Below are 24,434 nucleotides of genomic sequence, written 5' to 3'. Positions count from 1 at the left end.
GTCTGTACATGATAGGTGCACTTCATACCCAAGGAGTAAACCAGGAAGTTAAGCTTAAAAAAAAAATCCCTTCCTATTTCTACTCCGAAGAAACTGATGATATAGTAATTGCAAGGATTCAACAATTAGGTTATTTCAGAAATTGCACAGTGTCTCTGAGGCTTCTTCAGCAATCTTTGCTTTGGATCGTAATAAAGAAGTGTTTACGTGGAAGGGGCTATATCAACAGTTTAGCACTAATACTGAGGCTAAGGATTCAAAACCCACGCAAAATAAACCATTGCCATGGAATTTGCACATATAATTGCTGCAACATTCCAAAACAATCTGTGAAGTTTAGATTTTCTTTGTTTCTCTTTCAATCTCTGCCTTCTTTTAGGGCATCATTACGTCAGTATCTAACCATCCATCTATCTAATTGTTGTCCGTGGGAGGAAGCCGGAGTACCTGGAGAGGACCCACACAAACACACGCACACACACACACTCACGTGCATGGGTAGGACATGCAAACTCGTCAGTGAAAGGCCCCAGGCCCTGGTTCTCATCTGTCACACCGGATCAGCACCGACCTTCGCTTGCTCTGCTGCTTCAGAGTCTCAGATTTGGAATTTCCTTTTCGTCATGTAAACTGTTGCAAAGTGGAAACCTCGTCGAAGACGTTGCGGGCCCCGCAGCTGTTTGGCGGTGGGAAAGGTTACTTAAAAGGCTCCGTGTTGAGTGAGGGTCAATACAGGGCGCGGAGCAAAGACCACTGTATTGGATTTCTCATACGGAGGGTACGCGATAGGATCCGCAGTCTGAAAAGGGCATTTTTGAAAAAAGGTCTGCGGCAAGCTGTCAATCACAAAGTCAAAGGTATAAATACATATTTTTCCCCCCATCATTAAAAAAAAAAGACGGTGTGGGCTCGCTGACGTCTTTAGCTGCCTGCTTATGAGCAGTTAGGCCAACAACCCCTCCAGCGGAGTATTAAGTGGATATTAATTTTCCCAAGGGCTCTTATTAAAGACCTGAGCATTAATGATCCAATTCCCCATTAGATGGTCCTCGAGGACCTCTCAGCTGCTCACCGGCAGGATTCCTGCAGCTCCAAGCCAAACAACTGCGAGGAGCAGCACTGGCGAACAGATGATTGTGGGCAGTGTAAAATATGCACGTCGATTCTGATGTTGCGCGGCGTCGAGCAGTTGTCTTGAATAACAATCGACACGCCGCCGCCTTATACATGAACAAGAGAAAACTTGTGTTTGTTCGTGAGGTCTTTGTGTATTCCAGAATATTTGGGGTCGCTTGTTTTATGTTCAGGAATGGCTGTGAAACATCGGACCTTCGCTTGCTTCCTTGTGCGTGTGCCTGTGTCGCTTTGCATTGTGGGGAACAACAAGAAATTGAGTGGTGGATTAACTCAGAGCAGCCAGGAGGAGAAATCTGGGCATTTCCCCAAACAAGAAAACAACAAAAGTTATAACGTTCTCCAGCAAATGGCGCTAAATGCGCTGCTGCACAATGACAGTAATTAATAATTAATAAAAAAAAAATAATAAATAGGTGCAACGCCATATCATACTTCCTGCCAAGCTTTGATTCGGTGCATATTGCCAAACAGCTTGTGTGGAAGCTATTTGTCCTCGGCTGATTTTGTTATTTTTTTAAATGTATTTATTTTGAAGGGACAGAGCATATTGATGAACAGTACAAATACGGCAGAATTAGCAAAGATGCTAAATTTCATCCGTCGTCCCCACGGAAAACAATGAACGTAAAAAGATCAATAGATCAACATACAATAAAACTGCAAAACTACAAAGGGCCATACACATAAAAAAGAAAACACAAAATCGTCCAGAATTTGTTTGTCCACAATTAAATTTTTGAGTTCCACTGTAAAATACACTCATATATTGGTGGGTGGCTTGTTTCAGGTCACGCTGCCCTGAACTGCCCAGAACTCATTTTGAAGCACGTAGCTGCTTTCTAAGTGCGCCTTAATGCATGAAAAGAATTACTACAAAACTGTAAAAAAAAAAAATGAAGGATATCCTGTCAGGTGGATGATCAACACACCAAATGACCCGAAATGATAAACGGAAACGCCGTCGTGCTCAGACAGAATCCGAAGCAATGACTCGACAGCGGAACCGGAGCGACTCTGGCAGGTTCTCCGAGCCTCGCCGAGGAGGATCACAGTCATTAATTACCAACTCTTGTGAGCTCTAAACCCCCCCCCCCCCCCCCCCCCACCACCACCACCACCACCACAACCAACAGCATATCAATTGGACCATAAGTGACTTAATAAATCTAATACAGCCAATATCAGCTGCATTTTCTTAATTGCGCGGCCTTCAATCCGTTTACGTCGGCCCGTCATTCTTCTCCGTCTCTGGCAGCCGACCTGCAGCTGATCGGGATGCAATTGACTGTGCGGATTGTCAGCGCATGCCCCGCGCTGGCGAGGGCCCAGTACTGAGTCATTAACACTCAACGAGCGTGCCGCAGGCCCCGGGGGCACCCTGGCTTTTTCCTGACAGTAATGCATTCTAATCTTGTCAGCCCCATTGAGAGCCTCGGCTACATTACAGATAACAGGAGGCGAATCAAACGCCGCCGTCCATCAACGTCTCGGATCAATCGGACCGGCCGAGAGCCTCTCGCGAGGTAGCCGCGGCATTTCGAGTGCCGAGAGTCGAGCGCGTGGCCGGTAAATTCCAAAAAACGAAGAATCGGACTCAGGACGGACGGGGGAGACGATGGGAGACGAGGGGAGGGGGGGAGAAAATATCACAAACACAAGCAAACGTTGGAGACGTGGCTTCAATTAATGGCTTTCCCCTGCACATCCAGCTACACTCAGCACAGAGATAAGGGTGGGGGGAAGGCGAGGCGGGGGAGGGTGTTGCTGTATTATATATTTTTTTTTCGGTCCGAGTGGCCCGTGTTGGCGAAGCCCCAGACAGCGGTGAGAGATGAGGCGGCGCGAGGAGCCGAGGAAGAGGTTTATTTTGAGAGCTGCGCTGTGCATTATTCAGCGGCCCGGCGTGGCTGAGCGACATGTCGGCTGCTTCACCTTCCCCGGCATCGTTCCTCTCGCCCCTAAATAAATAAAATCAAATTTCAGCCCGCTCTTAATTAAACAGGGCCAGCCGAGCGGCGAGCAGGTAATGATCGCTCGCTTCTAAAAAATTCAACATGCACCAAATCAGCAGCGAAAGGCTCCAAAAAACCTCCCTTTTTTTCCCCCTCCTTTCTTTATTTAGCTGCTACAGTTCTGGATCACCCGAACTGAACCGCAGCCGTAGTGATACACAACAAGAACCTCCTCTCTGCTAACGGTGCACAATGCTCACAAAGAGTTTGGAGTAAATTCTACCAGGTCTTTCTTTTTTCTTTTTTTTCCATCCCTCTACATTTCCAGTCATCCCATATGCATGACAAGATCCTTCAGCCCATTAAGAGGATTCATTATTCATAAGAAGATTATTACTTTGGCGGTTCACTTCCCATAATTGTCCTGATTATTTTTCCTTGTCATCCACGGCCACAGGAAGTGCACACAAGTAGGAGTCGGCTTCATGTGGCCGAAAGGATGCCAATGATGCTAGCAGAGGTCCAGAGGGAGATCCACCCCCAACAGAACTAGCTATAACACTGAGTCTCTGAATCCCTCGGAATTGTCTAAATTGGTTTTCTTCTTTTGTTCTTGTTGGACTAGCAGCATTAGAATAATCGGTGTAGTTCGCACGAATAAGCGACGGTCAATGCTACAATCAACAAACGGATTCCCATCGATACCAACGCTGCAAATCCATCCAGTTGTTGACGCGTCGGCCATTTCTGCTGGGCGGCTCCATGCATGAATTACCGGGTGACAAACTTCCCGGGCTGAGCCGGGGTCGTGACAAGTGCATTCCGCTTTCATAAATAAAGATGAAGATATGCAAATCGCAGGTGCGATAAGCGGTTGCACTTCCAAAAAAAAAAACAAAACAACAATGCTGAACTCTGCCTCTGAGATTATGATATTGTAAAAAAACATGAACTTTCAGCATTTCAATCATCTTTGTAGGAATGAATACATTATATGTGTGTGTCGTTGATTTGTAATGGGGTGAAATTGAAAACAAAACAAAAAAAGAATTATTCATAAATTGAGCATAAGCGGAACATGTTCAACCATAAATCCCGCTACCGCTACGTGAGGAGAGCAGCGAAAGGCGAGCAGGCGGGAATCGAAGTGTCTCGGCGGAGCGAGTGCCTTTGTCCCCCTTAACTGGCCTGTTTGTCCACTTAGAAATGTCAACCTGGCCTCCCCAGGACACTGCGATGGCTAAAAGCCTCAACACAATGGTGTTCCGCATTTTCTGGCTGACCTGGCAGGGAGATAGTGCTTTGGTGCGTTGTGTTACCGCTGGTCACCGAGTCAGTCTAAGAGCTGGGGATCTTTATTCTAGCCACCCCCCACCCCCTGCAAACCCAGAGAGAGGCTACTGGTGGGTCACTACTCTTGTGGGAGGTGCGGCAGAGATAAGAGCTTCTCGCCGCAGCCCAGAAGATGAAGGAGTTAAAGCAGCAGCTCCGGAATGAAGAGCTTGACAGCGGCGACCGCAGACCAGTGTCGTTGCGACGACGACGCCGACCCTCGCTTTTTTTTCCCCCACCGCACACATTATGTCTTTAAAAAGTGGTCACCCCATCTTTCTGAGACTGTGTAAGAAGGATGAGCTTCTCTGATTCTGGTTCTTTCACTTGCAAACTCTTATTGCCAAAAGTTCCACCTTACTAACACGCAGCTCAATAGCCAGCGGAAAGTATTCAGTGGATTCGGTTTGAAGGCCAAGTGTGTAAATTTAGTGGCATCTAATCAAAATTGAATCCCTGATCCCCTGATCTCATATATTGTTATGTTACTTAAAAAAAAAAATTAAATAAAAAAAAGCCCTGTGCAGAGGCACATTCTGGACTACTGCAGATACATGTTGGCACAATATGGCCGCCACCTTTCAATTTCTCCTCATGTAAAAGCTATAAATACACATTATTAGTCACCAATGAAAGCACAACTTGTATTAATTCCTGCAGACTTTATCCCTATGTGTTGTTTTGTTTTCATCCCCTGTAATGACAGTGGCTCCTCTGGCCGATTTTAATTGTGAGTGGAAATAACAGGCTTTTCTCTTCTTCTTTTGACAACTTACAGAATGTTTACCATGTCGTAAGTTGTCGGGTTTGTTTGTCTTCGTTTTGCATCTGTGTGCTGTCTGAAACGTGACCGGCACACTCTCGGCTCTCCAGAGGAGGGACTTTGCTTCAGCTGGAGAGGCTAAATTCAGCTGCTGCCTAATGCTGATTTATGTACAAAGACAATAATGTATTTAAGAGCACAATGTCAACAAAACACGTCTGCCTCGCGCTTATAACTTGTTTACGGCGCAAATCACCAGAGCTTTGCCGTGATCGCACTTCCTGACCTGTAGCCTATTTCCCTGAGTGTTCTCTCTCTTAGACTGATCATTTGTTGCCACCCCTCCCCCCCCTCCCCCCGTTTGAGATGTTGCAGAAGGTAACGTCGACGTGTTTTGTAGACTCAATGCTGGCCTGCTGGCCCTGCCCAGCGCGGAGAGGAGAGGAGAGGAGAGGAGAAATCCCATTGCTAAGTAAAAGGCCCGACTTCGCGGTGGATACTGTATGTAGCTCATTAAAAGGCGGTTCCACGGGGGACGGACTTGTGGTGGGAACCACACTGGTGCCTTTGTTACCGCGGCTGAGTCACCGGGGAGAGTGGGGGAGACTAGAGGGATTACAGGAAACAAACAGTGCGAACTGGCAGTGAATTACAGCGCAGCGAGTTGCCTCTTTAATGTAACTAGCTGATCCATATGCTGTTTTTTTTTCTCCCCCCCCCCCATTCTCTCCTTCACGTCATTAGTGGGATAAACTGGGCCTCAAGGGGCACAACAGTGGGAACAAAGGGGCTCCTCAGAACACCGGCAAACATCATACCAAGTTGTGAAAAACACTAGCTTTCATATCTTTTCACTCTTATTCTGATCACTCAAATTGGTCCGGCGTGAAACTCCTCATATATTTCTCGTCGTTGCTTCAGTCTGTTGAAATGATGTTTACACTGCGCAGAGTGCATTAACACGTGGACCAATCAATATCCTGGGAGCACATTATCACCTCCCCGCCAATAGCACATTTCTAAATCCTACATTTTAAACGAGCAATCAATCCAGCCAAACAGGAATGAACCGAAGGGAAATGCACATTTGTGCACAGACAGGCTGAGCTCTAAACTGGGACACAATGGTTTATAGCGACAACGGCTCCCGGGGGCCGGCCCCTTCATTGAGGTTGGAGCTCTGTAAATCTGTTCCTGTGGGCAGTTTTAATCGAAGCTGTGAAAAAACTCAGCCTCGGAGACAAAGCAAAAGTTGTGATTAACCATGAGAAAATAATAACAATGATTGCATTAATATTGAAGTGTTGGTTTTGAACAGAGGAATGACAAAAGCTCATCTTGAATGCAATTAAAATGCGGCAGCTCTAAAGCCCCCCAGCTGATCAACGGTAATATCAGCGGCTACTGCCAAGAGGGTCCGACTCCTCCCGTACAGTCCGGTCTTGACGAAAAGCATTCTTGAAATGATCCTCCAATGCTTTTTAATAGTCTCGGCACGACTTCAATCATGAAGTATAGAATTCAGCCAAATCACAGAAATATTCTTTAATCCCCTCAAACATCAGTCTGCTATCATCACAATATAAGTCACAGTGTTGGATGTTTTTAACAAATAAAATTACTACATTTTTAAATGAAATAACATCAACTTAAGTAACTCAAATAATCATGTTTTAATGTGAAACCTTTACGGTTTTAACAACAAACTCATCAAATGCAGCTACAGTCTCCTATTTTGATTTCTCCAGCAGGACAGCAATGCCCTTGCCTAAAAAAAAAAAAAAAAAAAAAAAAAGCGAGGACAAACAAGCAGACACAGCTCCAAATGTGGGAGGGAAGTCGACTATCGGAGTGCATCACGTTAATATCGCCAGCAAACAGGAAGTGGATCGCAGAATGACAATTCGAAACGCAGCAGGGGAAGAATATTCCTCGGTCCACAGGGCCCGCTTTATGAGCGGTGTCTGTTTTATTGCACCTCCGTCTGAGGATGCTGATGCTCCTTCCCGGAATTTATTACGGCGCGGACTGACCTCCTGATACCCGCCAGTTTTTATGGGTCACCAATACGGGTCGCAGGTCATGAATTACTCGCGAACAAGCCAAGTACAACGACCTGTTAAACACCTGCATCTGAGCTCATCGAGGCAAGAAAAAAAGGAGACACCTCATGCTGAAGGTCCTTTAAATTTATTCCTACTGCCCACAAGAGACAGTTCGTGGCAGCTTTAAAGTCCATCCAATCAATACTGAGTTTTTTTTTTATTATTATTATTAGTAGTAGTAGTAGTATTATTATTATCAGTGATCTAATCCATGGTTTTCCAACCACTTTTTTTAAGGCATGGAACTTTTTAAACAAAGGAAAAGCAAAAATGTAAAAAAAAAAAAAGATGAAGAAGAAGAAGAAGCTTGATTTAATGTTTTTATATCATTGCAATAGCCAAACAAAATTATTTGCTGGGATGGTGTTCAGGTTGGTTCCAATCCAAATCAAACAGGTTCAGAATTTTCTCTGGAGCTCAGCCTGGAGTTTGAAGTCTTTGATTAACAGGGGCGTTTAAGACGCGTTGCCGCCCAGTGGAAGAGTATTTAATTGCTCTTCCTATCACGGAAGTGCCCATGATAGACACTAAAAAAAACACACACACACTGAATTACTTTCAGTAACTGGATGATAGTAATAATAATAATAATAATGTTTTTGGGCCATTTAAGTTAAATTGGATAATTTCCTACAACACCTGATGTCCTCAGGGCACAGCGGTTGAAAACCGATCTAGTCACTGAAACGAGAACAGCATCACTCCATCATCTCACTCTTTCTGTGAGTCATACGTGTGTGTGTGTGTGTGTGTGTGTGTGTGTGTGTGTGTGTGTGTGTGTGCGTCCACTATCTGGCCGCAGAAACAGCTCACAGATGTGACCACAGCGGATACGAGTGGCTGCAAAATGTGCAGCGTGCAGATAACTGCAATGCAGATGAGTCAGAGCGCGATGATGATCCTTAATCCTTTAATCAATAATGAAAAGAGAGGATTTAGATTGTTGTTTTTTTCTCCTCCCGCAAACTGTAATCTGTCGCTGTGATTGTAAAGGTTCAGTCACGTTAGGAGGGAACGAGCTGACACGCAGTTTTTCCCCAGACTGACCAGACTGACTGGTGAGTGGAATTTCAATGGCAGGTCAAGTTACAAAAAAACATGTATGATATAGTGTTTTGTGAATAATCAATAAGAAGTGCAGCCGGAGCATTTTCCTTCTCCTGCATTACAAAACAACTATAAAATACAATCCATTTAACTTTACCAGTCATATCAGGTATCTCAACAGCATCCCCGCCACAGTAATGCTTACAGAAGCATCAAAATGAGGATGTATCAAAAGGAACAGTGAAAATAGTCCATTTACCTCCATGGCAGAAAAAGCCTATTGATTCATAGTTCAGTTTAGGTCAAATTTAAGTTAAGTGGAGTTCAGCACTGTGGGGGGGAAATTAACTAAAGCGCTCCAACATTAAAGTGGAAAAGCCAAAAAAACAAACCAAAAAAAAACAAAAAAACTGTGATTTATTCAAATCAGTGAAAAAGTCCATTATCCCCTCCAAAATAATGCGTCTCACTTGCCAAGATAACATATTATGATTCCAAATGACTCAATTATTAATGGCTGGCTATCGTTCCGCAGCCCAGAGCCATTTGAAGCGGCGTTGCAGCAACTTTAAAATTTAAAGCGGAGCCGGCTGCGACAGTGAAGCTGCTGCAGCATCACCGCCGCCGCCGAGAAGAATGCGACTTCCTGTGTCCGCCACTCCCTGCACTCCCACCGAGCCGGTTTGGTGGGTCTCATATGAGCGCAACATGATTTATATATACACACACAGACGAGCGTCTCCTGGGAAAATGAGCTGCTACTCTCTTCCTCCATCAGTAAATGCAATCTCACCGCAAAGCGGCCGTGGCAATTTGTCTTTATTTAGCTTCCGGCGCTGCCTTCGCAGCCGCTTCCTCCGCTTGTCCAAAAATAAATAAATAAAAACGTTTTTCAAGCTTCCTGGGTGCCTCTCTGTCTCTGTTTCAAAGCCAGAAAAGATATTAAAATGCTGTAAAATATTGATATAAAAAAAAAAAAACTCTAAATTCTACGTTCGCCGATTTAATCTATTTAAGTCACACAGGGTGCTTTTGAATGTGAGAGTGGGAAAAATAGTGCATCCTACTGGCTGTTGCTCAAATGGTTTCGCAACCAGCCTCTTGTCACACAAGTTGGACCGTTTTAGACCAATGAGGAGAAATCACCAGGGAATAAAAATAGCAGATTAAAGCTAATTTTGAGGGGTTTTTTTTATTTCATTTTATCTTAAAGGGAAATGATACAGCACAGGTTTCCAAGTTCTGCCTTTCTTTAAAGGTCCCAGATCAGGCAAACAGTAGGAGTAAAATGTGTCTTTAGTTTTAGTCAGTGAACTCTCCAGAGGTGAGACAAGTCCAGTCTTTTCTCCTTTTCCCCTGCTCCACTTTTAACGGCTTTGCTGCAACACAATTCCTTAAACACTCTCTCTGTGATGTCACAAAAGGACAGGAAGTCGAGCATTTTTAAGAAGCTGTTTGTTTGGAGACATTGCTGCTACACCGGAGTGTGGAATGTAAAAAATAATACCTGAAAAATTGTGTAATATGGCCTTTTAACGCAGCTGCTTAACATTTTTAAATTCTGTATATCATAACTAAAAACAGAAATAAAATGCTGCAATTTTCGCCCATTTAAAGCAAACAAAATCAAACAAGAGAGAGAATTTCACTTGAAGGGAATTATTTTTACAGCTGTCGGGGGCGGAAAGTCGTTCCCTGCGCTCCTTATATGCTGACAATGTTCTTAGCGCTCTAATATAAATTCACTTGAGTGGATGCAGCCTGTGTAGGTGTGGCCTCGTTCCCACTGTGGTCTGACCCAGCAGTGGAGACTGGGCATCTGACTTGAGGCGCTACATCTCTGGACTAATTACAGCAAGTGTTGCCAGGCAACTGCAGCAATTGGGGCACTGCGGGTCCAGAGGTGGCCTTGTGGTCCAAGCAGCAGTAGTCAAGCCAGTGATGGATCTTCATCTGCCCCCAGTGACCTTCTGACTTAGACGGAGAGCTCGATACAGCTTGCCGGACACCAGTGGGCATAAATTATTATTCTGAAAAAAAAAACAAGGGAGCAGACGCTTCTTGTGGATGGAAAACGCTGCACAAGTGTCCAAGCTTTAAAGGGAAAATGCTAAACTTTACTCTCGCCTTACTTTCTTTTTTAAATCAATATTCATGAAAGGCAACGTCAGCCATCCACTTTTCATTAGTTATTTAACGTCCTTATCAGATGTTCTCAGCCTCCTTGCGTTGCAATTATGGCTATTTTTTTTTTTCATCAGCGGCGGGGCGGACACTCGCCCTCCTCGTCCCCCGCGGCCTCCCGCTCCTGTCTCTTCGCCTCATCCCCTCATGAGTTATGTCTCCCGAAGAGCGGCAGACAGCGGTCCCAAGACCTTCACATCATAATTACCATCCTTGTTTTTACCGCAGGGATTCCTCCCGGCTAATTACGGAAGACTAATCACATGTTTGTCGAGACCCCGGCGATGGGGGTATGTAGAGCGCTCGTCATATGTCAAACGGGCCGGCGCAAAACAAACAGCCGGCGCAAACACAGTATGAAGATAAACCGCACCCGAACAAAGATGGTCCTGGTCCGTGGATCCCTGGTCTGACCTACTCAAACCGCACAAGCTCATGTGTTGATAAAAAGCCGAGCGAATATAAGGGGGGACTTTTGAAAACCTGCTTTAGAAACGACAAAAACAAAATAGCTAGCACCACTACGAAAAGCGTAGCTATACGTTAAAAGGGCAGAACTACAACAAAGAATGGAGAGGGAGCTTCAGTAATTATCGTCTAGAATGGCTGTTTTTTCCGTGAATGAGGTTAACAGGAGGAAAACTTGGATCTAAGATCTGTTTATGCTCACGTTCCACAAACAGCACAAGTGACGTGAGCTGAATGTTCACTGCTAAGAGTTAATTACGCAAACCTAGTTTCCTCGTGCAGGAAACAATAGCCGTGTGCATTAGCTGTGGTTAAAAAAAAAGAGGCTAAAAACACTGCAGGCAAGCAAACAAACTTTACTTTGAATTAGACGCATCTTCTGCCAGCAAATAATGCTTGTTATATAATGCTTAAGTTGTATCTCATTGCAAATCATGGCAACCAGCACATATTTTCTGATGGCAGACTGTCTGAAACTTGAAAAGGCTACATTAGAAGCACCGCTAGCACCCGTTGCCTGGATGCTCTCATGGGCCTCTTTATTTTCCATGTGTGGGTGCAATGGCCTTAAAAAAAGGCACACACACACACACACACACACACACACACACACACACACACATAAGTGTGATTGTGACCTTTATGTTGTGAATAGCGTATCACACGCTGCCATGTGCAATTAGCAAAGTGGCCCTCTACACTTAACCCTGGTTTGTGCTTAAGTACGTAACAGACCGAAAGCCGATGTGTACTTCCAATCGTGTAACACACACACACACACACACACACAAACACACACAAACACACACACACTTGTGAACACATTTAATAATTCAGATTTTTTTTTTTCCTATGAACCTTAAGTGCAGAAGCGGATGTTGCTTCTTGTTTTAGTGTTTAAGTCACAACAATGGAGTCTAACACTGATTTCAAAGGAGTCCAAGGAGATTGTGACTTGCGGTATTTTGCTGGGTGTGGTTTTGCATAGAACTACGTACATCACACAAAGGAACAACTTTAAAACCAGTCTGATACAACATGTCATCTTTGCAGATAGATATATAGATAGATAGATAGATAGATAGATAGATAAAAGTGGCAGAAAAGCCCAAATAACTTCAAAACAACATACACTCGGGTGTGTGCATTGTGGTTTAGTGCATGGACGCTGTCCAGAACATAAATAATAACGCTGCCAGGTGGCTTCTAGTTTTACACAAAACTCAAATACAATGTTATTGCCAAAACTCAGTTCCTTGTTTATGTGAAAGAACTTCCACTGCATGAATACACCAGAAACCCAGATGTCAATAAGAGTGAGTGGGAACCCAATCAGAGAACGCATGGACTGAAAAGCAGCAAACACCTCCACTGAGGATCCGTTGTAGCAATACGGGCACCATACAATGAAAACATGTTGAGGCATTGGCTTCACTTCTCTCCCCAAGCCAACATGAATAATCCTTCTCCTATTTCCCCTCCACCCGCACAGCAAACGTGATTCAGTAGGTAAAATCCTCCAACAGAAACAAATATAATCCAGTGGAGTACCCACTAAAACGCACTCCAGAATAAAAGCGAATCCACACAGTAATCCAGACTCTCCTCTTTTGGCGCCTGCTGACTGTTCATATTTTTAATCTAACTCTCGTGGGATGAGAAGCGCACTACAGCAAAACACTGACGGACAGATTAATACTCGACTGGTAAATAAAAGGCAACCTCCAAAAATTTGATTTTTAGAATTACCAATGTAAGAAAAAACAAAATCTAAATGCTGAATAACGGCTCATAATATTACCAGCCACCGCCGACCTGCTGGCTGATAATGCTTATTTAATAATGCAACGGCAGATTCATGCTCAATCTGCGGGGCGCGCAGTTCCAAAAATTACAGACGACGAAAGTGTCGCAGATCAGCGGATTTCAGCAGGACCCCTGAAAATGAAGCGTTTGAAACGGAATAAGTTCTGAAAACGTTCAGCATGAGGTAACTAATGCATCTCCGACCCCGGCGGAAATTGTGTCCCAGAAGAATCCCATCACTCCCAGCGGGAACGTCATTTAGAAAACACAATTTCTACGCGTTTACAAAATGAGGCTCCGAGGTCCCCGGATTGAGTATTCATTCAAATGACTCGTAATTGAGGGTGGGGGGTGTACGTAAACGGAGGCGTGCTGAAATCTAATTCCAAACTCGTGTTGGAGCCACATGAAATTTCAGCGCTCTGACGCTGAGACTGAACATTTCACAAGCTTTCTCACTCACACACGCACACCGAGGTGGGTTTCTGCTCCAGAATAATCGGTGCACTAAAAAAATGAAATATAAAATAAAGGAAATCGAACATTGTGTCTCTGGGGGTGGAGGGGAGGGGTCAGGTCACCACTCCAAAGACCAGTCTGCCTCCTCCCCCACAGCACACATCTCTGCCAGGTGCCTATTATTTATACAACAGCGTCAAACTGGCTAACCGCTGGAAGGTTGGCCGCCGCGGCCTGGTCTGTGTGTTTACACCTCCGGACTAGTTCCCTCCTTCTCCTTGCCCTCCCCCGGCTCGCCTCCCCTTCTCTCCCCTGACCTCCTTCTGAGTGACTGTGGTCCTTGCAGTCCACGCGTCCAGTCATTAATAACACAGCACGCTCCGTTTTTTTTTTTTTCTTCTTCTTCTTCTTTCCTTTTTTTCTCCTCCTGCCAGCTGCAGGACCGCTTTCCTGTCAATCTGACACAAATTAATTCCCCCTTATTTATCTTCTGGCACCAAGGCCGGGACGGGCGGAATAACTGTTTATCGAAGGGGGGAAAAGGACGAGGAATTATAGATGGTGTGTTCTTGATGACAGGGCCATTTGTTTCTCGAATGAGACTCCAGATAAAGTTCACAATAATCATTCTGATGCTCGGGAATCCTCTGTCAGCTCTCTTCCTCCTCCGCCCTAAATTGCCAGCCGGGGGATTTGTGTAAATATAATTGTGTGCGCGCGCGCCAGAATGTATTCACGCGACCGCATGTCATTGTTTGCGCTGTGAAGGCTCATCGCTCAAGTTAAGAGAACAGCGCTGCTGAATAAAGCGCTGGCGCGAGTGGTCGACACTGCTGCTCAACATCGTTTGTGACGGGGAGCTGATATTTATATTTTCCAGTTGAAGTGTAATTCAAATTTCAATGGGAGTTGGGGTTTTTTTTCACATCTTTTGTAGGTCTTTGATTGAAAGGACGTACAAAAGAGCAAGATGTCGGAGTTGTGCGGTGCGGCAGAGCAAAACAAACCGGCGCAGGCACGTCCTCAGAGAAATCCAGAGTAGAAAGCACTGAACTAAACATGTAACCGCTCCATCAATGTTTAGCGGACGGAGTCAAGTGATGATTGAGATGAAAAAAAAAAAAAAAAAACCCTCACAGAAACACACACCAAAAAAAAACACGTTACATTAGCTGCGTCTGCCCCAGAAAACATCAGCTTTTCGAACCGCCGCGCTGCACTGCCCGACACAGCGCTCAGTGAATGGACCCCTTCGCTCCCCCTGGTGTACGCAGGAGTTCCCACAGCGGCGGGAGCAAGAACCGGCATCGGCAACTCCTCATTCAAATCTAAGCTGCGCCGGCTCCACTGACAGTGAAGAATGGATTTAATAGCCACAGAAAGGCTTGTCAGCACTCTAAAAAAAACCACAGCGCTGGGTTTTGTGTTCAAGTCATCTCGGCGTCCCACCAGCAAGTTGCAGTGGGAGGAATACTGGGGAGATTGGAACCTGCTCCATACTATAGCTTTAAAAAGTGATTTATTTCATTTTCTCAATAACGTGTCACTGTTTTGCCACATACGGTTATTTCAAACTCAAAGAGCAAACACTGGAGCGGCCGTTAATAGGAAATGAATTGAGCAAGTTTGTTCTGTTTGAGGTACTGCTGCGTTATATCGTGGCTAATTACTCTGCCTTTCTAAATGTGCGGCCAAATGACTCAGTCAAGTGGCCTTTTATTAGATTTAAAAGCTGATAGAATGACAACATTGCCGCGAGAACATTTCCAGAACATATTTTTGAGGGTGCAGTTATGCTGAAAAAAGAAAATACATGGCTAGGCTTTTAAGGGAAATGGGGGGGAAATAGGAGAAGATGAGCCAGAGGAACATTTTGGCTCTAAGAGCGAGCGTACGAAAACATTTCAATTTTAACGGCACTGTCCTCTAACAGAGAGTGTTTTCTTTCTTTGAAGGGAGTGTTTGAAGTGGCGTGAAAAAGAGAAAAAAAAAAATCCCACCGATAATCTGCGTCTAGACTCTGAGACGCGCTGCATATAAAGCTACAAGGGTTAATTTGGGGAGGAAAAAGAAATCCAATCGAGGGAGGGAAAGAGCGCGTCATCGTCGTCGCCGAGGAGCGAGCGTCACTCTCGTTATCGGATGCTCCGCGTCGCAGTGCCTCAGTAAAAAGTCAAAGTGACGCAAGTGTGAGGGAAGGAAGGTCTTTGGCTCCTCCAGCCATAATTGTGCGCCGCCCTATCTGGCTTCTGTCTCTCACGAGGAACAGTAGGCTGCTGAAGGGTGCGTCGTTATATTTCACACTTAATGATGTGCACGGCATCCTCGCCTCCTATCTGCAGGGCCTATTTTAGTCACTGACACAGCATTTAAATTGCACAGCGATCGCGGCTCCCACACTGTTAAACCGTTTATGTAACACTTCCTAAGGAATAAAGTCCCGTCCCATTGATTTTTAGTTGATTTTTTTTTACACTCATGAATAACCTATACCACAGTGTGATAAAATAACAGTCTTACTGAACTACTATAACTCTGATATGTCCGTATGGTTTTGTTTGCTTTTTTTCCCATTTGAATAACTGCGGTGCAGATGAGATTTCAGGGCCATCTGCAAAGAGCTTCCCTCAATTATCCACTCCCATCTCTCAGCTATCGTCGACCATTGTATAGGGGAACTACTCTACGGTGGCCAATTTACTAGGTACAATGTTCAATGGCTAATCAGCCAATCAGCCAATCACATGGCAGCAACTCCTTCAGTCAAGTCGCGGTGAAGACAACTATCTCTAGTTCTAAGCAGAACATCAGAACAGGGAAGAAGGCAACTGAAGTGACTATGAATGTGGCGAACATGCAAAAAATCCCCAAGAATGAAAAAAATAAAAATAGAAAGTGCTGTTCTCTTACAAGTTCACGGATCAGAAATGTGGCTTTGGCATTTTAAGTAGCCTGAAATACTGAGTCTAGTCTCCTCAAGTCGTCTATGCACGTTCCAAACTCGTCTGGTCATGTTTAAACAAAGGTGGTCAAGGTGCTAATACTGTGTGAGTGCTAGGCAGCAGGCAGGCAGGCAGGGGAGCACATTTCAAACCACGATACCCAGATGGCAGACCGAGGATATGAAAAAGCGCTTCCCTCCGAGAACTCTTCCTCGCTACCATTTAGGAGATAACTTTGATTTTTAATTTCCTGTTGGGTGAAGCGACCGCTCTCAACGCCAGAATTTAATTTTAGTAAGGAGGGAGAAAAAAAAAAAATCAGTGTGATCTCTATTAAGGAGGAAGGGCCACCCTTCTGACATAGCCTAACTCTGAGCTGCTGCCAGATGAAATCAATTTTTATGTGAAACCTTGCCAGATAGCGCTTTTATTAAAAAACGCTTCACAGCTCCGAGCGCTACTTCAGGCATCGGCTAACAATCTGCTGCAAAGTGCTACACAAAAATTAGGAGGGCATTATTTTAGCTCTTACCTAGATTAACGGCATAATTAGCCTCGGCTCCTCTAAAATAATCTCGGGAGAGAGAGAGAGAAAGAGAAGAGCGAGTGATGTAATCCAAAGCAGCTCATTTACTCGTTGGGATAAACGTAAAGGCTGTGTTAGTATTTTGCCTAATTACATACTCAGAGGCCCACACCCACCAGCACGCCGCGATAAAGGATAAGAGCTGACTGCGAGCGAAAAAGGACAATTAATGAAGGTGTTTGGCTCCACTCTCGCCGAGCCACTTTAATAAAGAGAGCTGTTGTAGCTGGCTGCTGGGAACACGGACATTTTGACGGCTCCCCTCTGACCTTCACCTGAGCTCAGGGACGGGGAATTATAGCCTCGGCAGGGCCATCTGAAAGCAATATATTTACAGTTCATTATGTCAGTCCCCGCAGGTGCTACAGGGGGCTTTCAAGTACTAATAAGTGGCCGGATAGCTTCCTTTTTTTTTTTTTTTTTTTTTCTGTTTCTGGAGTCTAATCTTAAACACCGCCGATATATATCTTATATAAAACACCCGCTGGTTTCAAACCTGCAATGTAAAAACTGCCGTCTCCTCTTTGCAGCCAACGTAATTGGACGGTACTTGTTAGAAAGCCAGAGGCTCATTGCCGGAGCTTAAAGCGCGTCTACAATTACTCACGATACTCGGTGCTTTTTCACAGGAAAGACAGTAAATCAACGCACTGAGCGGAACAATCTTAAACTCCTTATGGGAGCCAGCAGATATTAGTAGTAGACAGTAGATACTTGCCATATCGATATATCGATATTTTTTCGATACTGAAAAATTAACTACTACGTCAAGGCGACGTGCGGCACACCGCCAACACACACACAAACACTCCGAGCGCTCAGCGCGATCTCCCCCGCACCCCCGGTCGACGAATCGAAACTTCCGTGGGACTTCAGCCCGATGTCCGACCGGAAAATCGTATCGAAAATCAATACTTTCCCAAATATCGTATCGAAGTCTGAAATCCAGTATCATAAACTTGATTAGTCATCACATTGACACAACAATGGCATGCTACCTGGTTTCGTCTTTGGACTTACCTAGCTAGAGACAGCAGTCGCTACAGCGCGCAAAACAAGTGCACCATTCAAACCAAAGAAATGCTCTGAAAATGTTGACTTTCAACCGGCTTCATATCTGAATGCCTCTTGCTGAAATGCAGCGCGACTGAATCACACTGAATCACCCTGAATCACCGGCGCACTCCACACGTCGAGTGCATCGGTGTGAGAGGTTTCATTAAGCCTCGCACAAAGCCTCCCCATTATGGCGATATAGATCAGGAAAATAAATGATAGATTAGCGGCACGCTGGTGGGAATTAGCGCAAATGAAAATATTTGATTCATTGATAATTCATGTGAGGTGCGTATGACAGGCGAGAAGAGATTCCCCACACGTGCAGCCCTTGAGTCCCAATACGACGCTGCAAGAAAATTGCCCCATGATCTATACATTTACGTTTGCATTTTGTATTATAAAATGATGCAATAATCAGTCTGAACTGGCGGAAGCTTTTACCATGATGCCAGTCGGACATTTCTAGCAAAGTTTCTTGCCATAATTGGTCAGTACTTCAGAAATCAGTCTGAAAACTCTACACGAGTGGCCTTGTTTCTAAAGTACAATAGGATTTTTGAGAAGAAAGCCAAAAAAGAAAAGAAGTGAGTCACTTTTACTTTGTTGGCAGCACAAAAACATTTTCCTCCACCTCTCTTTCACAAAGACCCGCATGCGTCGCGTCCCTGCACTTCAGGAGAAGTTTTCCTCAGTTCCAGCGGCACTGCTGATGTCCTCTGAGTTATTCTCTGTGACAGGCAGCCTGGACATTTCATTTTAAAACAAACAACTGTCAATAAGCCCTCTACAGCGTTTCAGGCCCGGGCGAGGCTCACTCTTCTCCACCTGACAGTAAGCCGAGTTTAAGAGGTATCATCGTGATCCTCTGGACCCACTCGCCCAACAACGATAAAATGAAAAAGTAACAGCAATAGTGCAGCTTGTGTGTGTTGCTGTGCAGTGGATTGCTCTCACAAAGCAGTGGAAAGACGCACCGATCACTAAAAACTCATCAAGGTAGCGGACATGCATCACGCAAGATCACGTCATTTCCCCTTTAGCCTTCAATTGGCTGGTTTAGTCTCTGAGGAGTGGATACCGGATAGCAACAACCGAGACAGGAAATTAGAGTGGGGGAGGGAAGTCGCAGGAGGACGAAGTGACAGCAACCGAATGGAGCAACGAGACCTCGGCATCCTGTTAGACTGAGAGGGCTTTAGGTGTATAATTTACGCCGCGCTGCTGCAAATTCAGTAAACACTCTGTAGAAAAAACTTGAATCCAACAGATGTCACACTAAATGGTAAAGACCAAATCGAGCAGCGTTACTTGGTTTGAAAATGGAATGCCGAGGAAGTTGAGGTTTTCAAGCCGTCATTTTATGTATCCACAAAGGATCTGGCACAAGTTGGCCTGTTTTGGAAGAAAATCAATGATAACGTCTGCCTCTTCTTGAACTCAAACACATGAGAAGGTACTTCACCAGTTTCTCAAAGGCACTTCATGAACACTTCCAAGAAAATGAAGTGAATCTGGACATAAACCTTCCACTCATTTTTATAATGCTACTACTCCTCACTCTTAGTTTATTGCTTGATCACATTTAGAGACAAACAACCATCCACACCTACGGATAATACAGTGTTGACAACTGGCCTCATGTGCATCTTTGGACTGTGGGAGGAAGTTGGCGGACATGAGGCATGAGGAGACGTCTGCGTTCTCCTGAGTCAGCACAAAGACAAGAATTCATCTCAAAAAAGTGTTTACAGTAAAGAAGAAGAAAGAGTAACAGATGAGACCAGCAGAACAGCACATAAATAAAATTGTATACATATATATATATACATACACATATACATCAAAGGGAAATAAAGAATGTGTGTGTCCCTTGGGACATGTTGGTCTTGAGCGTAATGACTCTCAGCGCAGACCTCCTGAGACAAATTGCCACTGACCCCCATGGATTTTCCAGGGCACACTCAATTGGAAATGGACTATTCAATTTCCCACAGGGAGCCATGCCATTTCCTCGCTATGCATCACTGAGAAGGCGTCCACTTTTGGTTTCGGCTTGCCGGATGAAAACGCTTGCCGAGTTGTATCGACGTTGCCAAAGCACTCGCCTTCTAATTCTGGTGTGGATCGTTAGCACTTTTTCGTTGTGGTCGCAAACGATGTTATAAATTGAAGTTGAGTTCATCTTTGTTGAGGTCCTACAGAGGAAAATAAATAAATAAATGAAAATACGGGTGTTAAGCGTTTCTGGCTATGTTGATTTAATGGTCTTTTAATTGGAAATTAAGGTCACAAACTGGAATTTACAATTTAAAAATATTAGTAAAGACACTGGTGACTTAAGATTTTACCTTCTCAAAATGTTGAATTTGGTTCTTGATGCACAAAGGGTTAGTTTACATCTCTGAATTTGGTAGGGTAGGTTTCTCGGATAAACTGGTGAAGTGAGACGTGTTTTTTAGGAACTTCAAAAAACAGAAAAACTGAGAAAAAAAAATAGATGATCACTATATTGACTTTAATGTCTTTGCCAAAACATAGAATCATATTTTTTTTTTAAACTAAATAAGAATTTCATTTTTTAAAAAGCAGTGCTGCCTGACTTTTTTTTTTCACATGATTGAGGATTTAAAAATGTAAAAATATATTTTTTGAAAAAAAAGTCCCATTTCTTGAATCCAAACTCTTTATTTCCACCTTTAGCGCCGCACATTAAACCGCCGCGATGATTAAAAACCTGGCCAACAGTCACCGGAAGGACAAAAGAGCGCGCGGCGCCTCTACACAAATTAGTCACGCTGGCTTCCCCTCCAACAACACATCTGTAAGGTAACACGCTGCCAGTTTTAATGGGAGAGGATGAATGAACCATTAAAGGCGGCGAATCAACAACCTCTTCTGAGGCTCCGCTTTGGTAAATCACCCCCACACGCACGCAGCGCTGCCTCCGTGCCGTCGCTCCATCGACACTCGCCACGTTAATCTCAATCGCCGACGCACAAAAAGGGGGCAAACGTTTGAAACGTGGCACGCTACATCACAACACTTGGCAGCGCTGTATGTATATATACATGAAAAAAAGCCATAAAGGCAGAATGAAAGCGAAACGGTCGGCCGTGAAAGCCTTGCATTCTTTAAAAGTCTTCAGCTGAAGCATGGGCATCTCCCTTTAATCTATTTTCTGCTAAGATTCATCCACTCCCTTCTGCGGGCCAAGAAATAGTTTTTTCATCACTGCAGTCTCTCGCTGGCATCGACCGGCCGAATCGATCCGGAGCAGATCTCCTTCCACTCCACCTGGGGAGCCAGATGAGTCTTGTTCATATTGATCCAACCTTTTTATTCTCCATTCTTGCTCGCCCTTTCTTTTTGAAAGAGAAAGTAGGGAGATGTAAATGTGAATGTGCGTCATCTTTTTCATTTTTTTTTTTTTTTTTTTCATTTTTCCCTTTTCAGACTGCAAGTGCTCTCCAGGCTTCGGTATCTTGTTCTATAAGTCTGCTGATGGGATTTGAGGTTGTGGCTGACGTGCCAGGAAAGAAGGCTGGCGTGTTGAAGAATCGCCCCTGACCCCGGAGTTTCTGTTGTGACACCTCGCAGACGTGAAGTCATGCTGCTTCCCTATCTGATTGACGATGCCGGCGATGCAGCGCCAACCGAGCGCCGAGGAAAAACACGTCTATCAAAACAGCCAGGTGGGCACAGCTCATGTATAAAATGGAATAAAACAAACAAAGAAAAAAAACTCTTTAGTGATGCACCATCTTTTAGACTCTCAGTCAATATTTATTATTAGGAATTTAGTCTGTAGACAAAACCAATGCTGTTTACTGTCATTAATGATGCCTGCATTAATTCAATGCCGTTTGGACCATAAATGGCATTGACATTTATTTTTTTCAAATAATCAGGTGCTGTGGTTTTTTTCAAAGACTTTATATATATATATATATATATATATATATATATATATATATATATATATATATATATATATATATATATATATATATATATATATATATATATATGTATATGTATATATATCTATCTATAGATATATATACATATATATATATACATATACATATATATATATATATAAATATATATATATATACACATATACATATATATATGTATATATATATATATATATATATATATATATATATATATATATATATATATATATATTAAAGGGTTGGGCAGTTGAAAAACAGATGCAAAGTGCTAAAATGCGTAATAGTTTATTGCCAAAACACGCTCCAGTCAGAATCAGGCAAGCCGTTGATTAAAATAATGCTACTCAGGGTTTTTTGGTCTCTCTCTAAAGCAAAACAAACAAATGTGCCTTGAATTTGACGGGCAGTGTGCTCTGTTGCGTACGAGTGCATGATGTAGAAACCCCCCCCTTTAATGCACTAGAGTGGAATCAAAGCAGCAGACTGAGCTCCAGATGAGCTCGAAGCCATTCTAGTCTGTGGCCAGACAGGTGGAGGTGGGGCCGTGGAGGAGCTCACAGCGAGCGCGGCGGTGGTGCAGCGGAGATCAGTGTATGACGGAGTCATATTTAAACACAGCACTGACTGGTGGGGGGGGTTGGGCGGTTATGATTGGACACTGATGAAACCAGCATCAGTAGCGTCGAGCTTGACTTCGTGACGGCCGTCTGCCCTCTGGCTGCCTTCACCTTTTCAGGTTCTTTCACCTCTAGTCATTGCGCCTGTTCTGATTAGGAATTAATGTCCAAGTCCAGCTTTGTGAAATTAGCTTTAATTGTCTTCACTTTGTTTCCACTCTGCATGCACAGGTGAGTATTGAATTTAGAAAAAAACGGCAACTAATCAAATTCTAAGCATGGGATTAAAATACAACAATTAGTCACGATTAACTAGTTAAATCTCACAATTGACTGTGGTAAGCGACAAACGTTCCAGAGCCCTGTTTGCTATTTTGCTGGCTACTCATTAAGCTAATCATTTAATGAGTGGAAGATTTATGAAGCAACGTTTGCCAGAATATTTTCCGCTGTTTGAGAAAGAGTCCCTTGCAAGCTCAGCTGCTTTAAAATCCTGCTGCTTTTCCCCAAGACTCACACTGCTCTGCCACAGCTGAACACAGTTCGCTGAACATCAGCCACCAGTGTCTTATTTGCCACTAGGCCAATATAGATGCTGATTGTTAGCCTATACGCGCTTGCACCCCTGAAAATTGCAGCACAATGTATGCAGGCTTGATTAACTCCAGGCAACAAGCTAATATTTGCTGTTTGCCTTTATTTTTGAATTCAGTTGCAGTCTGTGCACGTCCCCTCTTCCCTCCTCTTCCCATCTCCTTTATTCTTTAAACGCCTCTCCCTGTCTGCTTTAAGTCCCTCACTCTGTCGGCGAGTCTCCCCCGACTTCCCCCTCAGGAGCGGAATCTGTGGTAATGTACTAATCTGCGGAGCTTTGGTGCAGTCTTGCCAATCTGCCGTGTCAAGACACACAAATCTCACTCCAGGCAATTAGGAACCCCCTTTGTTATTTCTCACTGCTCCAAATGACTGTGTTTCCCCGATTCCGGTGCAGTGAACACTGCCTCTGTGACCCATCAGGCGCAATTACCTTTGCCTTGAAATAAAACACCGATGGGCCCTTTGGTACATACGTCAGTACAGGCCGAGGGGGTGGGTTACTGTTCACTGGGAAATGTTTGTTTGAGGCCAATTGCGCTGTTTACTGAAAAAAAACACTGCATCAAGAGGGCTTCTTAAGAGTCAACAACCACGCACAAACATGTAAATCCTCAAGTATATTGATCCACTTTAGTGTCCAAGACATGTGAGTTATGTAGACTATGGGGGTTAAGTCTGTTGTTTGAAATGTTGGGATTAACTTGATGATTATTTGATTCACCGGATAAATCTTTCACGCCAGTCAACCAGCCTCATTGACAGAGTCTGGTTTAATGAGCCAATAGGCCCAGTTTGAGGTGTCCTGGCTGCTAACCAGCAAAATAATTCTGTGGTGCCGCTGTTGACCCAATGTGGAACCAGATGGAACGTTTATTCATTACTTTTGGGATGTATCTGGTAAAAGGAATCAAAACTTGGAAAGTGATGTGTAAAGCCCACGCCACACCTAGACCAATGCTGATTGGCCGTGGAATCCACCAGGATGTCCTGTAATGCTAAACGTCAGGAGCCAGTGGAAGAAACACGTCAGACAGCTGGAGGTCGGTCGGTTGCATAACCACTGTAGACCCTTGATAAATCCGAGCTATCACATGAATTACTGACTCAATCAATCTGATTTATTATAATTTCATTGTTTTTAAGAATTTCCCATCTCATCTTGTGCATTGGTTTTATTGCCGGTGTTTGTCAAAGCGTACTTAAAATAAATCCCCTCCAGTAAATTGCGCATGAGATTGCACAAAGAGAGAAGAGAACTGAGCAACTGTACAGACGTGGTAAACAAATCAAGTGCTCTTCATTTAGTTTATTCGGATTTTCCTGATTGCAGTGTTAAAGTTGTCGTCTTTTGTTTTATTTTTAAACACGATCATTTGGCTGTACTATGCGTTCCCAAGGGAAACGATTCATTTCAAGAC

General features: G+C 44.0%; 1 protein-coding gene across 5 annotated transcripts in view; it reads right to left on the bottom strand.

Annotated features, from left to right (window-relative positions):
• The window catches only part of LOC142883694 (neurexin-1a-like), a 363,691-nt gene that overhangs the window by 191,125 nt on the left and 148,132 nt on the right, over positions 1-24,434 (bottom strand). The window lies entirely within an intron of this gene.

Source organism: Nelusetta ayraudi, unplaced genomic scaffold (genome assembly GCF_046127955.1).
Source record: "Nelusetta ayraudi isolate G7.1 ecotype Tasmania unplaced genomic scaffold, CSIRO-AGI_Nayr_v1 ptg000008l, whole genome shotgun sequence".
NCBI lineage: Eukaryota > Metazoa > Chordata > Actinopteri > Tetraodontiformes > Monacanthidae > Nelusetta > Nelusetta ayraudi.
This window is presented reverse-complemented; position numbering and strand designations above follow the sequence as displayed.